This window comes from Benincasa hispida, chromosome 10 (assembly GCF_027475165.1).
Source record: "Benincasa hispida cultivar pf3 chromosome 10, pf3_genome.v1.1, whole genome shotgun sequence".
In the NCBI taxonomy this organism is placed as follows: Eukaryota; Viridiplantae; Streptophyta; class Magnoliopsida; order Cucurbitales; family Cucurbitaceae; genus Benincasa; species Benincasa hispida.
This window is the reverse complement of record NC_143487.1, coordinates 4,460,269-4,466,565: the sequence shown is the minus strand read 5'-3', so window position 1 is coordinate 4,466,565 and position 6,297 is coordinate 4,460,269.

Sequence of the window (6,297 nt, the reverse complement as noted above, 5' to 3'; positions counted from 1 at the left end):
TCTATTGCTTCACTACAAAACCAGATGACCGCATTGATGAACTTAATTCAGGGAATTGCGATCAGCAACCCAACACCGCAAAACGAGCAAATCAACGCAATCAGTCAAAACACCGCAAGGTGTGCAACTTGCGGAGATGGGCATGCGATGGAAGATTGCCTGCAAAATCCACAGTCCGTTTAATTGTCAAGAATAATCCCTTCTCGAATACATACAACCCTGGGTGGAGAAACCACCCCAATTTTGTTTGGAAGAATTAGCAACAGAATTTCCAACCCGTGGTGCAGAAAGAAGGGCCACCAGGATTCTTCCCACGCAACAACGGTCTGACAAACAATCAAGCAAGTAGCTCACAACCATCGCAATCCTTTTCCTTGGAAAGCCTATTGAAGTAGTACATAGAGAAAAACGAAATTGTGCTTCAAAGTCAGGCTACGTCCATCGATAATCTAGAATTACAGATGGGCTAGATTGCGAGTGAGCTGAAGAGTAGACTGCAAGGGGCTCTGCCGAGTTCAACTGAACTTCCACACAACCCGGGGGGATCAGGTAAAGAGCAATATCAGGTTGTGACATTGTGAAGTGAGAAGACTGTGGAGGGAGAAAAGAAGGAGCTTAGTCAGACAACTTTCATTGTAGCTGAACTTGAAATTGCGGTGACACAAGAAGAAGAAAGAGAAAAAGAAGCAGTAGAACCAGAGGTTACGTCCACCTCAAAGCCAACTAAGACAGGAACCGTGAAAGTGCAGTTACCCTCTTTCCCGCAGAGACTAAGGAAGAAAAAGAACAAAGAGGTACAGTACCAACGCTTCCTGTCTATGTTAAAGCAATTATATATTAATATTCTTTTCAGTGAAGCGATTGAGGAAATGCCTACCTACGCAAAGTTTCTGAAGGATATGGTAACTAAGAAGAGGGGAGTTGGTAAGTTTACCACGGTGGCGCTAACTCAGAGTTCAAAATCAATCATTCCATGAGCGATCCTGGGAGCTTTACTATTCCTTACTCCATAGGAGGATTGTACATCGGACAAGCCTTGTGTGACCTGGGAGCCAGCATAAATTTGATGCCTCTGTCAATCTTTAGATAGCTGAATGTGGGGCAACTTGTGCCCACAACGGTGACTCTTCAACTGGCCGATAGATCTCTGGTGCATCCAAAGGGAAAGGTGAAGGACGTGCTGATAACCATTGACAAATTTATCCTGCCAGCCGACTTCATCATTTTGGACTATGAGGCCGGCAAAGATGTGCCGATCATTCTGGGGCTACCTTTTCTATCAACAGGTCGTGCTCAGATTGATGTGCATAAAGGGGAAATCACTTTGAGTATTAATGGATAGAAGCTCAAGTTTAACATAATTCGTGCCATGAAGTTTCCGAATGAAGAAGACCTACATGACTCAGATGATGAACAGAATTTGATTGAAGAAGAAAAGTTTGATGAAGAGAATGAAGAAGAGGATGCCAGCGCATCCGTTGCTGCTTGTAATGCGATCATAAAAAAAAACAAACAAAGAAGAAGAAATGATAGAAAATCAAGAAGAAGAGCCAACAAAAAAAGAAGAAAGAAAAACAACGCAACCATCCCTAGTAGAACCACCAATACTGGAATTAAAGACACTACAGACCCATTTAAAGTACGCATTTTTGGGCAGAATGAGAAGTTTCCTGTTATTATTTCCTTTGAGCTCAACAAAGACTAAGAGAATGCATTGATGAGCATTCTAAGGAAACATGTGTGAGCAATTGGCTGGATGCTCGCCGACATTAGAGGAATTAGCCCTGCGTACTGTATGCACTGCATTCGTTTTGAAGAGAACCACAAAGCAACAATCGAACATCAATGCAGACTCAACCTTACGATGAAAGAGGTCATCAAGAAGGAGATCATTAAATGGCTAGATGCGGACATTATCTATCCTATAGCAGATAGCACGTGGGTCAGTCCCGTGCAGTATATGTTGAAAAAGGGTGGCATTACGGTAGTCCCGAATGAAAACAAAGAAAGATCATTTCCCTCTGCCATTCATTGACCAAATGCTAGACCGTCTAGCTGGAAATGACTTTTACTACTTCCTGGATGGTTATGCCGGGTATAACCAAATTATGATAGCTCTAGAAGACCAAGACAAGACCACATTCACCTACCCATATAGGACCTTTGCTTTTTGCCGCATGCTATTCGGCCTCTGCAATGCATCAAGCATGTTCCAAAGGTGCATGATGGCCATCTTTTCAGACTATCTTGAGGACTCTGCCGAAATCTTTATGGATGACTTCTCTGTTTATGGGAACACTTATGAAGTATGTCTAGCCAACTTGGAGAAGATACTGAAGAGATGTGAAGAGACGAATCTGGTGCTTAATTGGGAAAAATGCCATTTCATGGTGAAGGAGGGCATAGTGTTGAGACACAAGGATTCCCGGGATGGGTTAGAGGTGGATAAAACAAAAATCTAAGCAATTGAAAAACTTCCACCTCCAACAAGCGTGAAGGCTGTACGAAGCTTCTTGAGGCATGCTAGATTCTACAGACGCTTTGTCAAAGACTTTTCCAAAATAGCACGACCACTGAGTGCGTTGTTAGAGGCGGACAAAAAATTTAAGTTTGACAACAACTGCCTCAACACAGTCAGAGTTTTGAAGAATGCGCTGATTATCGCACCCGTGTTGATTGCACCTGACTGGACACTTCCTTTTGAAATTATGTGCGATGCAAATGAGTATACGATGGAAGCAGCTCTGGCACAAAAGAGAAAAGCAATCTTGCATCCCATCGCATATGCGAGTAAAACATTAAACCTTTCTCAGATAAATTATACCACCTCAGAGAAAGAGCTTCTGGCGGTAATTTTTGCGTTGGAAAAGTTTCGAGCATATCTGCTGGGGACAAAGGTACTCATCTATACTGATCATTCGACAATAAAGTACTTAATGACAAAGAAGGACGCAAAGTCGAGGTTGATCAGATGGGTTCTCCTCCTTCAAGAATTTGACATAGAAATAATTGACCGGAAGGGGATAGAGAACCAAGCTGCGGATCACTTGTCTAGACTGAAAAATCCTGAGGTTGACTGCAATGAGTTTGAGGTGAGTGCGGTGTTCCCGGATGAGCAGCTGTTCCATATTGAAGAATTGCCCTAATATGTAGACATAGTCAATTATCTGGTTTGCGAGCAATTTCTTGAAGATTACACCTACCACCAACAGAAGAAGCTCAAACATGAATGCAGACATTATTATTGGGATGAGCCGAATCTATATAAAAGAGGGGCAGAATAGATTTTTCGATTATGCGTACCAAATGCTGCTCAACAGTGCATATTGTCGCAATGTCACGACTCACCATATGGTGGGCACTTTGGAGGGCAGTGCACCGCAGTCAAAGTTTTACAGAGTGGATTCTTTTGGCCTACATTGTTCAAGGATGCAGCTAACTACACAATGAAGTGTGATCGGTGCCAACACACAAGTAACATTTCATGGAAACATGCAATGCCAATGAACACCATCTTGGAGCTTGAATTATTCGACGTATGGGGAATTGATTTCATGGGACCATTCCCCCCTTCGAATGGTAAACATTATATTTTATTAGCCATCGATTCTGTATCCAAGTGGGTGAGGCAATAGCATGCACTGTAATTGATGCGGCGGTAGTCTCCCAGTTCTTGAAGAAACATATTTTCACTCGTTTTGGCACTCCCCGTGCCATCATAAGTGATCAAGGGTCCCACTTTTTCAACAATAATATCAAGGAGCTGTTGCGCAAATACAACATTCTCCACAAAGTGGCCACCATATACCATCCACAAACGAATGGTCAGGCTGAAATGTCCAATCGAGAAATTAAGTTGATATTTGAGAAGGTAGTAAGGCCTTCACGAACAGTTTGGGCAACAAAGCTTGACGATGCGTTATGGGCATACTAGACAACATTTAAAACACCCATAGGTATGTCCCCATATGCGTTGGTATTTGGTAAGGCATGTCATTTGCCTCTGAAGTTGGAACATAAGGCATTGTGGGTGGTAAAGAAGATGAACTTTGATTTGAAGAAAGCAGGAGAAGCGCGAAAAATACAACTGGTCGAGCTAGAAGAATGGAGGATTAACACATATGAAAACACGAAGGTTTACAAAGAGTGCACCAAGCACTAGCACGACAAATGCATATGCAGTAAGAACCTCCAATTCGGGCAGAGGGTCTTACTCTTTAACTCACGTCTGCAGCTCTTCCTAGGAAAATTAAAATCACGCTAGTCCAGACCCTTCATCATTAAAGAATTATTCCCACATGATGCTATGGAGCTGATCACTGAGGATGGAAGCCGTACATTTAAGGTTAATGGACAGCGAGTTAAGGCATATTACAGAGGTGATTTCCAGCCAGAAAAGGCCTTCGTGAAGCTGAAAAACCCGGAATACCCTTTGTTTGGTTCTTGAACTCTCATTCCTTCGTCACTTTAATCATCAATTATCTATCTGCATTTTACTCATTATTCTTCTCTAAAAAAATTAAAAAATATATATAATAATTGCGGTAAAAGAATTTTGTTTTGTTTAAAATCATTTGACCCTCTCTCTATTTTTCTTGCAATGATCAAGGCGCTGGATTGCAGAGATGATACGCGAAGAAGCCACTTATCTTACTTCATCACTGCAATCCAAAGAAGATAGATTGCCACAAAGATGGATGTGTCAATACACCAAATTTGGGGGTGTATTCTTCCTTATCTCTATTTCAAATTTTGCACTAGCGCATTGCATTTTAGTTTTAAAAGATTTTATCACCGCATCCTCTTTGATTACCGCAATCATTTGACATGGATAAATTTAGTAAGTTACCGCATGCTGTCTCTTTGCCAATTATGACTTCAATGATGAAAAATATGCTTTTATTTCTTTCATATATACTAAAGTCAACTTAACTTTAAGATAGTCACCTCATGAAATATTTCTAGAAGTTAGGGGTTTGCTAGCTTTCTTTCAAACTCTCTTTACAAAGCTTTCTAAGAACATCGCATGACTTATTCCATTCTTTTGGCAATGAGGACATTGCCACATTTTAAATTTGGGGGTGAGGTATTTATTTTCGACATTGCTATTTTGAAAGGAAAAAAAAGAAAAGAAAAAAAGAGAGAAAAAGAGAAAAAAAATTTAAGAATAACAACTTCGCTGTCAACACAATAGGAAACCCATGTTGATAAGAGTTAAGTTTTGAAAGGCACTTACCTGTAGTTGGATGTCTGCATGACACACGTGGGGGCAAGCCAAAATGAAAGTAAGTCACCAGGTGTAACGCATAAATAAATGACCGCAACTCCACTACCAAGTAGGTATGAGTATAGTCTGAGAAAGAGTGCATTGTTCGTAGTTTGATGTCCACATGACACCCGTGGGGGCAAGCCAAAACGAAGGCAAGGCGCTTGGATCAGCGCAAGGTTAGAAAAAAATAATAATGACAAGAAATATGCAAGGATAAAATCATTTGACACCCTGGTGAAAAATTTTGTTTCTTTTTGAAATAAATCATGCGATGTTCCAGAAGTTAGTAAAGTCTTTTTGAAGGTCAATCTTGTGGTCCCTAGGTCTTAGAAATATTTTGAGAGAAGACTTGAACATTATCTAAGGAAACTTTGGTATATAGGATTTGAATAAAGTGTCCTTGAGAAATCTAGGAAAAGAACAATGCGGTTGACTTGCTAAAGAAAATCTTTAGCTTATGCTTGAGGACAAGTATTGTTTAAATTTGGGGGTGTGATAACGGACAGAAATGTACGTTATCATAGTGCTAAGTTCTTAAACAATGTTGGATTGCGTTGATGAAACATGTTAAATTGCATCTAAAAAGCATCAGATTCATAATATTGCGGTCGCATGCGTTCATCGCATTAGAACAGTTGCCGCAACTTCACTGCAAGGTCTTTGCGATGATTGTGCTCACTAACATTTGTTCAAGAAGGATTGCCGCAACCTGGTCAACGCAACTTGGTGGGTACATCTGGGTGAAAGGCTAATTAATCGCGATGGGCAGAAAGTTGATGACAGTCGAATCCGAATTAAGTTGACAGCCGCTAACGATAACAAGTACATTCAGCTTTTCGGTGACAAATATTTGGCGAATCAGTCAGGGGAATTAAAGCTGTCCCATCTGTGTAATCATGAGAGAGAAGCCGTTGTTTACCTTGGATGTTCTATAAATACCAGAGGCATCCTTCAGAAAAGGGGTTCCACCAGTTCACAAGTTCACCATCTCACAAGTTTAGCCTAGTTCTTAGATTTTCTTTTACTTC